The following is a 10,038-nucleotide window of genomic DNA, read 5'->3' as shown; positions in this document are numbered from 1 at the left end:
CCTGCGGCGGGCGTGCTCATGCGCGGTGGGCGCCGGAGCTGTGGCGGGGGCGGTGCTCGGGCCGGGCTGGGGCAGGCGGGAACTGTTTGCGGCTCCCAGTAATGAGAGGGCGCCTGTGCCAGCCTGGGCCCTGCTGTGCCCACAGTAAAAACCTTCCAGAAAGCTTTCCCTTTCAGGGAGGAGGCCTCGGAGGGAATCACGGAAACAATTGGGTTGGAAAAGACCTCTGAGATCATCGAGTCCAACCTTATGACAGAAGCACCTTGTCAAACAGAAAATCCGTCTTTCCTTAAAACACTTCCAGGGGCAGTGACTCCATCACCTTCTTGGGCAGTCCATTTTAATGTGTAATCACTCTTTCTGTGAAGGAATCATTCCTAATGTCTGACTTGAACCTCCCCTGGCACAGCTGAAGACTATGACTTAAGGCTGATGGAAGGCCCCATTGAAACCTTAGGCCCTGCTGGCAGGGATAGACACCAAATAGCACTGTCTCCGTGTGTGCCAGTGTGATACCACAACAAAGGTGATTCTAGGCAATAAAAAACCAAATACTGTTTTCTCTCATTACTGTGCATTAGAATGTAGTTTATCCATTTCTGTGGCAGAGAGGTTTGTCTGACACTCTAGCGTACAGGTAACCTTTCACCTGCAGGCTCCAGGAGCAGGCATAAGGGTATGGAAAGGATGCTTTCCAAAAACCATGGAAGTCGAATGGAAATTCAGGTTCACATTTACAGATTGGTCTGTAATTTAATTGGTCTTCTGTATTTACAATGGAGCTTTATTTTGTTTTAGTTTGGTTTTTTAATCTGAGTGAACCAATATTTAGGCTATTTTTCAGCTAGTCTGAATACTGCACAACTGTCTGCTCATTTCCATGCATCGAGATTAATTCTAGAGTGTGATCAGAACCTGTAGTTCATTTGCTTCTATGTTTTTGTATATCTGAAGTTTACAATTGGAGTCATACAATACACATCTTAATCAGAGTAGAAAATTAGCAGTGTTCTTAAGAGTAATAAATTATATAATTGAGCAATTGCATGTTGCAGCAGAATTTTAGCTACAATATACTGTGCCAACACAGAGGTGCATGTACTTATATGTATGTGCATGTATATCTATATCTGTGGATATATTCTTAAGACATTTTCCAGTTTTGTTCATCCTGAAATACACTGGTAGCAGCAAAAGCCGTTTTGGCAGAGTATTTCTGCAATATCTTTTGTCACAGTGGATTAAGGAAGTTCCCTTCTGAACAGCACTTTTAAACAAGTATTGGATTTTGAAGTTCTTTTTCATTTTGCCTGTATCATTCCATGCTATTATGACAATGCAACTGAATGCTAAGATATTTCCAGAAAGCTAGAATGTTACTAAAGAGACAGAAATAAAAAAAGATATTGTTAGGTAGATATAAAGAAATAAACACATTAAAGGATTTGCAAAACGTAATTTCTCAGTCAGGAGAAATAATGGATGTAATTCTAAAGAGCTTTCTGCATTAGACAAAGCTTCTGCCATCAATAGACTGTTCTAGTTAAATAATAACAGCAGATGCTGCAATGTATGTTAGTGTTGTCCCTGGAAGAAGTAAGTGTAAGGGGGCTGATACACAATATCCACATCAATATTTCTTTATAGATGCAGGTTCAGTCGTGTTCTGAGATCAATCAAGTTTCTTGCAGTTGAAACCTATGCACGGAAGATAAATATTATGTGTGTGAACACCAGGGAGCAGGCGGAGTCAATAGGAATATAGTGAGAAGGGGCCACATTTACAAAAAAATGAAAATGGACCTAATTACACAGTCATTAAAAATACAGAGAACTTTGCAATTGATATCAGCAAGAAAAGGATTTGGCCTAGGGTTTATCGTTTGCATACAGTGGAATATTGGGATAAAAATCTCATGGTCCTAGTCTTATCTGAAACACTGGAGTTTTGAGTTTGTGAGATATAAAGTATTGGGTTCAATATATATTTTTTGAGTGTAAAGTCATTATAAATTAAATATAAAATGTAAGCTCCACCTGTCGGTGAAAGTGTGGGATTTCAAGTGATATTTTTTACTAGCCCAAAGATAGTAGCTCAATTCCGAAAGGGTTTTGCAAGAAATTAATATAATGATGATTTTTTTTCTACTTAAAATCTGAAGACATTTGAAGGAATATGGGCTGTGTCTCAGGAGCAACAAGTAGGAAAATGACATGGGATCAATCAGCTTTATGACCAGCTGAGACATTCAGGCTATTTTAACTCTCAAGCAAAAAAAGATACCAATTTAAAAGTTTTTCCGTTCTTAAAAAATGTCATGTCAGAGCATTGTTTTAATAATGCATTTCATACTTGATTATCACCAAAGCTGAGCTTTTTAGTCTCACAACCTCAAATCTACTCAGTGTAGAGTATACTTTCTATACAAATATTGTTCTGTCATGGTTAAAGTACACACTTTTTCTTGATTAGATGCACATGCCTAAGTTTGCAGGTATTTCATGTGGCTGTGACTCTTACTGTAATAATAACAAGCTATAATAGATTTATACTGAAATAGTTGAATGTAATACAGTAATCTGTGCTAATAGGTTTACTCGTAGAAAATATTTGATAGAAAAACCACTTGCTAAAATTGCTTCCACTTTATTGCTAAAATGTTTTCAGACTCCTAAAGTTGCTATGAGGGTAGTAGTGTATGGGTTTGAGCGTGAAGATGGCCCCCCAAAACTCACAAAAAAAAGGGTATGAGTAAAGCCTTAACTCATTGCATTAACTGGTCGTTTCTAGAAGATGTCTCCAACTAAGTCTTGCATATTATGCAAAAGGAAAAGTGAGCCTTCCTCACTTTTTTCTGTTTGTTCTACTTATTCCAGCCCTTTCATGCCTTTGCAAGTTAGGTAGTGTCTGCAGAAAGAGCACTTCCTTCTTATGATCCTAACAAAGTTCACAGAAAAGATGTGAGAGAAAGAAACTGGAAGGAATTTTTCCATTCCTGTGAATGCCTGACACCCACCCTGTGACTCTTTCAGTCTCTTTCTCTCTTGATGTGTTAGTGTTGCCCCTTCCAGGTATTTCTGATTACTTACCACAAAGGTACTTGTGTAACAACAACAAAGGGTTATGAGCACCACAGTCAGGAGAGTCCTTAAATACGTAGAAAGAGGCTGCAATATGAAGAGCACTACCATAAATAGCAATAGTAAAACTTCCACGACCTCTCAAGTTAGACTTTGGGCAATTGCATTTTCATACTGGAGCTCAAACCAAGAATCTATTAAAGACATTCTTAATCTATTTTCTTTCATTCCTCTGAGGTGAGAGGAGTGACAAAATCATAAACAAAATAATACAGAATTTTGGAATCCTGGAGAAATACTTTGTTTTGAGAATAGCAGCAATCCACCATCTGACTTATTTCATTATTCAATTATGTCTTGACCTTACAGACAGAGCCTGCTAATTTTGAAGACAATGAAGCATTCAGCATATATTCCACATATCAGGTAGATGCCAGGGAAAGATAAACTGGGCATCTGAAGAAGCGCAGGGTCAGGTTCTGAGATCATTGTGCAGAGATACCATTATGGGATTTCTTACTGTTCTTTTCTTGACTACAGCTTTGGTTCAGGTTCACCTGCCAGCTTTGCAAGGGTTGAAACCAAAGTTATGTCCTTAATGATAACAAAGCATGTTCACCAGTGGGAAATTATAGACTTGCTGAGCTCATTAATGGATACTAATTCTTTTCCGTTCTATGTTCAGGTTTTTACAACTTAAAAGTAGCTCCCTCTAAGAGCAAGTACAGTATTACTGATCTAAAATGATTTTTGTTGCTTGGGAGTATTGTAACTAGTTTTATGTTACAGCATCATGTTGTAGAAAACAGGATTCACACCATGCTTTTGAAATGCCATACTCTACTCAATTCTGACACAGAAAAATCTGTTTGACAATTATTTTCATCAAATTAAGGTAAATAAGATGACAAGTTGTAAATGTCCAGATTGCATTGTAAAATGATAAGGAAATTTAACACCTAAAGGAGGTTAGATGCAGAAAATCTTGTATTTTCCACATGCTGGAAAACAACATCTAATACCACAAGGCCTCTATTCTTCAGCTTGCTCTCAAAGACACTGTTTTCTATTGTTTGTTAAAATAAGATGTTTATTATTTCTATAACACTACCTCATAAGGATCCTAAATAGATGTTAGGATCCCATTGCACCAGGCACTGTACAAACAACACAGTGACTGCCCTCCCTCAAGAAAACTTCTGTGACCAAATAAAATGCTGAAGAAAATAAATTAGCAAATGGGAAGAAGTTTAGGTAATATAACAGCAGAGAGATGTACATTTGCATAGTCACAGTAATTTTAGAAAGCACTGCAAAAAAGTGCAAAACTGTTATGAAACCTCTTCAATATTAACTCTGTAAAGGATCTGTAAGATGGTTTCTTTCTCTTTGATGATGTAGACAATGCATTTTAGAGTCCCTGTTTTGAAATAAATGTTTTGCTCACTGCAATGTTTACACTGAATGTGAAATAAACCTGACTATTACTACAGCCATTTCTTCCCATAGAGCCAAACAATCCAGCTATGGGGGAAATCTTCCTACTTTTGTCAGTCTACCACTAGGGATCCATCAGGCCACATTTGGATCAAGAGCAGTAGTTTTCTTGTTACCATTTCAATAATGTCATGTAGCAAAAACTAAACACTCAAAGAACAAAGACTGCATTATCAAAAAATCTGGCAGAAATTTCTGACTAGACTGCTGAGGTCTTTACTAACATATCTCAGGAAGTACAAAGATCCATGACTTTCAGTATTGCCATAGCAGATGCCTAAAAATCATTATATTTGTTTTAAAACATTAGAATTTCTTTTAATGCTCAAATCTTCTGATGTGCCTTTTTATTTGTGAGCCCCTTAATCAACTCAAGTCACATTGTAAAGCTCTAGCTGTAGCCATCCACACTAGTTAGTTTATTTTTAGTTAATAGTTTTGACTTTCACTTGATCATACTATTTTAGGTGCTAGACCATTTAGAAGAAATACCAGTTAATGCAAATTTTGGGTTAAAATTTGAGGAATGCCAGGAATGAGGAGAATCAAGACTACTCTCACACTGTCTGCTGGCCTCTGTAGAAATGGGGATTTTCACACTGCAAGTAGGGTCTAAAAACGAAAATCCAGACATAGCTCTGCAAGCAGCTGTACTATTATCACCCATTTATCATTGGGAATTTTAGACCATTTTGAAACATTGGTTTTATAGTGAGCTTGGTCTTGCTCACCCAACAACACCCAAGTCTCCATATTGGAGAATGTTCCCTTGAGAGTTTGTGTCTTCGGCTTTCTGATGGAAGGTTTTCAGAACTGATGTTCCAGTTTTAAGCATTAAGTATTCCCAAGTTAAAGAAAGAAACGGAGAGTAAAAGCTTTCTCACTTGCAACAGCACCCACAAAGAAATTCATTAAAAGTACAACATACTTCATAACTGAAATGCAGACTTTTGTACTCTGATTGTGTTATCATGAAAAATGAATACAGAATTACTTAAGTCTCTGAGAAGCACGAGATGTGTTCTGTCACACAGGTAACGGTGTTCATTGCCACACCATGTCACCATCTATGCCTCCATTCCAATAATTTGAACTGGTAAAACCCACCCGTGGGTTGGGAGCGTTACAGAGCCCTCTCCATGAGGGGAGATCACAAAGCAGGCTCTGTCCCTGGGTTTTCCTTTCCTGCTGCCACATTTTTTGGCATGGCAGTTTAAAAATATATGTTTACCTCATCAGGTCTTCTGGACAACGTGTTAGAGTTAGATGAGGTCCTTGAACTCCTCTTCTTCCATGTTTGTCCGTTGCTATCTGATACCTCAGAAATAAGCAATACCCTTTATAAATGCCTAATGCCTGTGGTGGATTCTTTATGCTCTCAGAAAACGTGACACTCAAAAAGAGTACAGAGAGAAAACCTTTTAGCTTCAGCTCTCTAGTTTTTGTCTTTCAAGTCCAGAGGTGGGAATGGGGTCTGGGAGCTTGAGCATGAAAGGATTTCTGTCTTCAAAAAAAGGGATTTATAAAATGCAGAAAGCAGAAACTTCAGGACATGAATTTTGAACCAAGCTTTCTGGCCACTGGGTGCCACTCTTGTTCCACGACAAGTGAACTGCCATATCTTTAGCAAGGACCAAAAAGTTTACTGACTCCACTGGATGTCCTTATGTCGAATCAGGCTGCCAGAATATGAATGCCGTATAGTCCGCCTAGCAGAAATAAAAAGCAGAAGGTTAATGCTAGATGCTTGCAGTAAACAAGAAAGGAAGATTCAGCAAACAAAATCCGAGCAGTAAAACCTGGAGATTCAGGTTTGCTGAATATACCACATGAAAGGGTAGGTTGATAATCATGGTTGCTCTGCTTTTTGGGAGCTCCTAAGAAGGTGATATCAGAATTTGTATTTTCTGTTTGAACCATGACATATTTCTATCATTAGGGTGCCGTAACTGCCACAGCATTCTGACTGTGCATTTCTAAGGGGACAAACAACCACCACTGTTGTAGTATTGAGTATGGGAGAGTAAAGCTAACTGGAATAATTTCTCTGTCCAGACTAAGAGAAGTGTTAAAGACAAATCAAAAATCATCACTAAGAGATAGCTCCCCTAATCAACAGTGTGAGTTTTTCTAAATATATTGTTCTGAGACTTTATCTGGCATAAAATGCTGCAGTTCTGTTAAAGTTGTGCTGACTGTGCTGATTTCTAAAAGGTGGGAATGCTTTTTAATTCTTTTATGTCTTTTTAGTTTGATTTGATTTTAAACCAACATATTCTAACATCTTAGAAAATGCGACAGTGACCTGCTCATTCCAGATACATTCTGTCATGCTGTGATCTGAAAATGGAGGTGGATGGGGGAAAGACTGATTTCTTTCTGGCTCTTCACTTGCAAAATTCTCGTTTGAAGTTAATTCGGAATCATGCCTCTGCTTGGACCGCTAATGAATGTGCCTGTCTAACCCTCTGTATTAAATAGATACTATTCGATGTTGTATTCAAAGCTTATAATGGATTTTTTTAATTGTAGTTACACCCAGAGGCCCCCAGCAGAATTTTAGCATGTCAGAAATTGTACTAGCACAGCAGAAGATATGACCTCTGTCAGGAAAACCTTGCCATATGAGTTGAAAAGAATAGGTAAAAGCAGATGCTGACAGATTAAGAGAATAAGGAGGCACTGAGTTAGTAGTGGTAAGCATAACAAGCTGTGGTCTCAGCAAGGCAGCGTTTTTCCCACAGAATCACAAAGAGTACTCTAAAGAGTACAGTGGGGGAACTTTGCAGATGTTTACGGGAAAGGTGGAGGGGAAAAAACATCAAGGTGCTTCTTTGAAACACGAGCTGCTCTCATGAACCATGGCCTCTTGACAATAAGTTTCCAGGAAGCAGGCTCAGAAACCTTGTATAGAGGCAAGTGAATGTGAGAGTATGTGACATATGTTACAATATAAAAGGTGAAGAAGCGGAAGATATAAAGAGAGGAGGGATCAGGCCAAAGCAAAAGGTAGGTAGATACGTGATGAAGGATGGATATGACAGGTGGGACAAGGAAGCATTTATAAAGGCTGGAGAGAGGGTTGTTTCATTATCCAAGATAATAAGAGTTGAGAATTGGATGAGATTTTTAACTACATTAAGAAGTTACTTACAGGTGTTGTGCAGAAAAGATCTACAAGACAAATGTTGAGAATGTGTAGCAGGAATGAGGCCCAATTAGAGATCCAAGATGATAATGATAATCTGATTATATGAGTAGTTGTGAGCACAGTGATAATACTATTGGCAGTGAACAGAAAAATCCCGCGCTGGGAATGCGCAGGAAGAACATTTTAAGGAGGTTTTTGTCCAGACCATGCCACCCCAGGCTTCATTCTGGGCACAGAGTTACACACAGGAAGTTTTACATCTTGCTCCCCACTCTGCTAAGAGTGAAGTGAGACTGGGATTAGAAAGCACTTGTGAAAGACTCCATATACTTGATAGCAGAAAGAATTTAGGAAAATATTTGAAGGACAGGAGGAGTCTGCTAGAATTGAAGCTGTAAAAGAGGAGGATATGAAAGCTTGGATCTGGCTATGATCTAGGATAGCTGAGTATTAGAGAAGATCCAGCCAAGACTGAAGGTTTATTGTTCTAAGTACCTTGGAAGCTTTGTTTCTGTGTCAAATAAAAGGCCTTAAATGGGAATTAAAATCAGCAGGAATCCAAGCATGGCTTTACCTGGGTAAGTAGCTCACTGACTTGTAGCGTCACAGTAGTGCACAAGAGATCATAATAAGACTGGAAATAGGACATTGGGAGACTTTGGGTGAAGAGAAGTGGCTTATATTTGATGTGAGAGAAATGGAGACTTCCTTTGATTAAACCCACAGTAACTAGGCTGCACAGGGTCTAAATACCTTTTTAGATACTACTGAAGCCTGCAGTCAATTATGTGACACCGCTGGAGAAAAAGTCCTTAGAGACTTGAGGAGATTTCTGTGCAAAGACTCAGTTTGCAAGATCGTATATCAAGATGTATGTCTGGATATCCATAGTATCAAAGTACGTCATCCACAAGTTCCAGCTAGTCCTAGCAGCAGGACATGGAACACGTACAACAGATATAGGAACTAGAAAGGCAGTTAATGTAACTCTTGGTTTTCAGGAATAACGGAGCTTGCCAATATCCCTTCATTAACTCAAGGTTGTTTTTTCAATGGCTATTCTCCAAGTCTCTTGCATTTTATCAGTTCAAAGCATCAGAGTGGGTCGAATTGGTTTTCGGTACCCTTCTAGTTATCAATACAAAATGCAGATACTACAAGCTGGTACTTTTCAGAGATCTTAAATGAACTATATTCTGCATGTATTTCTTGGTTGTCTTTGATAACCCCCTCACAAAGTGTTCTCTTACACTTACGTAGTGATTTCATATTGTTAGAAAGGCACTCAGCTGACCTGATTATAAACACATCTGACAACATCTTAACCAGTCATGTAGCTTCCTCTTTGAGATCTATGGTAGGTTTTCTCTGACGAGTCATGTAGATCCTCTGCCAAGACCCATATTTGAATTGCTAAGGTTAGTTTCAGCAGTGCAACCTTGAATTTAACAAATCTTCCTTGTTTTCCAAAATTGCAGTAGAGTATCACAGCCCCATTTCCCCACCAAACAAATGACATTTTCGGCTTCTACAGTGACCTTAGTATCTCAAATGAGACATGACAGTTACTGACACTTGGATGTTGGTTTTCATCAGAAAGCAAAACCTGATCATCTTTTTGGCAAATACCACTCAACACTGAATTATACCCCTATTGAGAATACTGGCAAAGGATCCAACTCTACAACTTCTTCAAACTGAGTTTAAATCAGATCACATTTTTACTTCTGGTCCCTATTTTTTTCTCTGCAGGTTCAACATTCCCCAGTGCTACCTTATGAAAAAGCAGAAAATTACATAGATGGCCCTGAGACTTGTAAAATTGCGAACAGGAAGTACAGCAATGTCTTTAAAGTGTCACAGAATTGTTAAGATTGGAAGGAAGCTTTTGAGATAATCTAGACGTGTTTCAGTTTGTGCCCATTTCCTCTTGTCCTATCACTAGGAACCACTGAGAAGAGTCTGGATCTCTTTTTCTTTATTTTCTCTCATCAGGTAGATGAGAGTTAAGACACACTGATAAGATCCCTCTGAGCCTTCTCTTCTCCAGGCTCTTTCAGCCTGCTCACTCGTAAAAGATGCTCTGGACCCATAATTGTTTCAGTGGTCCTTTGTTGGATTCATGCTGGTAAGTCCATATCTTTCTTATTCTGGGTAGCCCAACACTGGACCCACTACTCCACATGTGTCTCACCAGCTCTGAGTAGAAGGGATCACCTCCCTCAACCTGCTCTTCCTAATGCTGTCCCAAATCCTATTGCAATTGAATGATTTGTCTTAAAGGGAATCAAGATTTGATATTTGGAAGT

At 38.7% G+C, this 10,038-nt stretch overlaps 1 long non-coding RNA gene across 2 annotated transcripts; it reads left to right on the top strand.

The window, feature by feature from the left end:
• Nucleotides 1-43: 43 nt before the first annotated feature.
• Nucleotides 44-9,602, top strand: LOC127477398 (uncharacterized). 2 transcript variants are annotated; one of them, XR_007906938.1, is made up of 3 exons: nt 44-144; nt 3,451-3,507; nt 9,482-9,602. It is a non-coding gene; the product is annotated as an uncharacterized LOC127477398 (long non-coding RNA). The 2 variants fall into 2 exon arrangements; XR_007906937.1 differs by lacking the exon at nt 44-144 and adding an exon at nt 230-526.
• The last annotated feature ends 436 nt before the right edge of the window (nt 9,603-10,038 follow it).

The sequence above is a fragment of the Manacus candei genome, unplaced genomic scaffold (genome assembly GCF_025592945.1).
Source record: "Manacus candei isolate 608988 ecotype Guabito, Panama unplaced genomic scaffold, ASM2559294v1 h1tg000052l, whole genome shotgun sequence".
Classification (NCBI taxonomy): Eukaryota; Metazoa; Chordata; class Aves; order Passeriformes; family Pipridae; genus Manacus; species Manacus candei.
The sequence above is the reverse complement of the archived record's forward strand: the minus strand, read 5'-3'. Positions and strand labels throughout refer to the sequence as shown.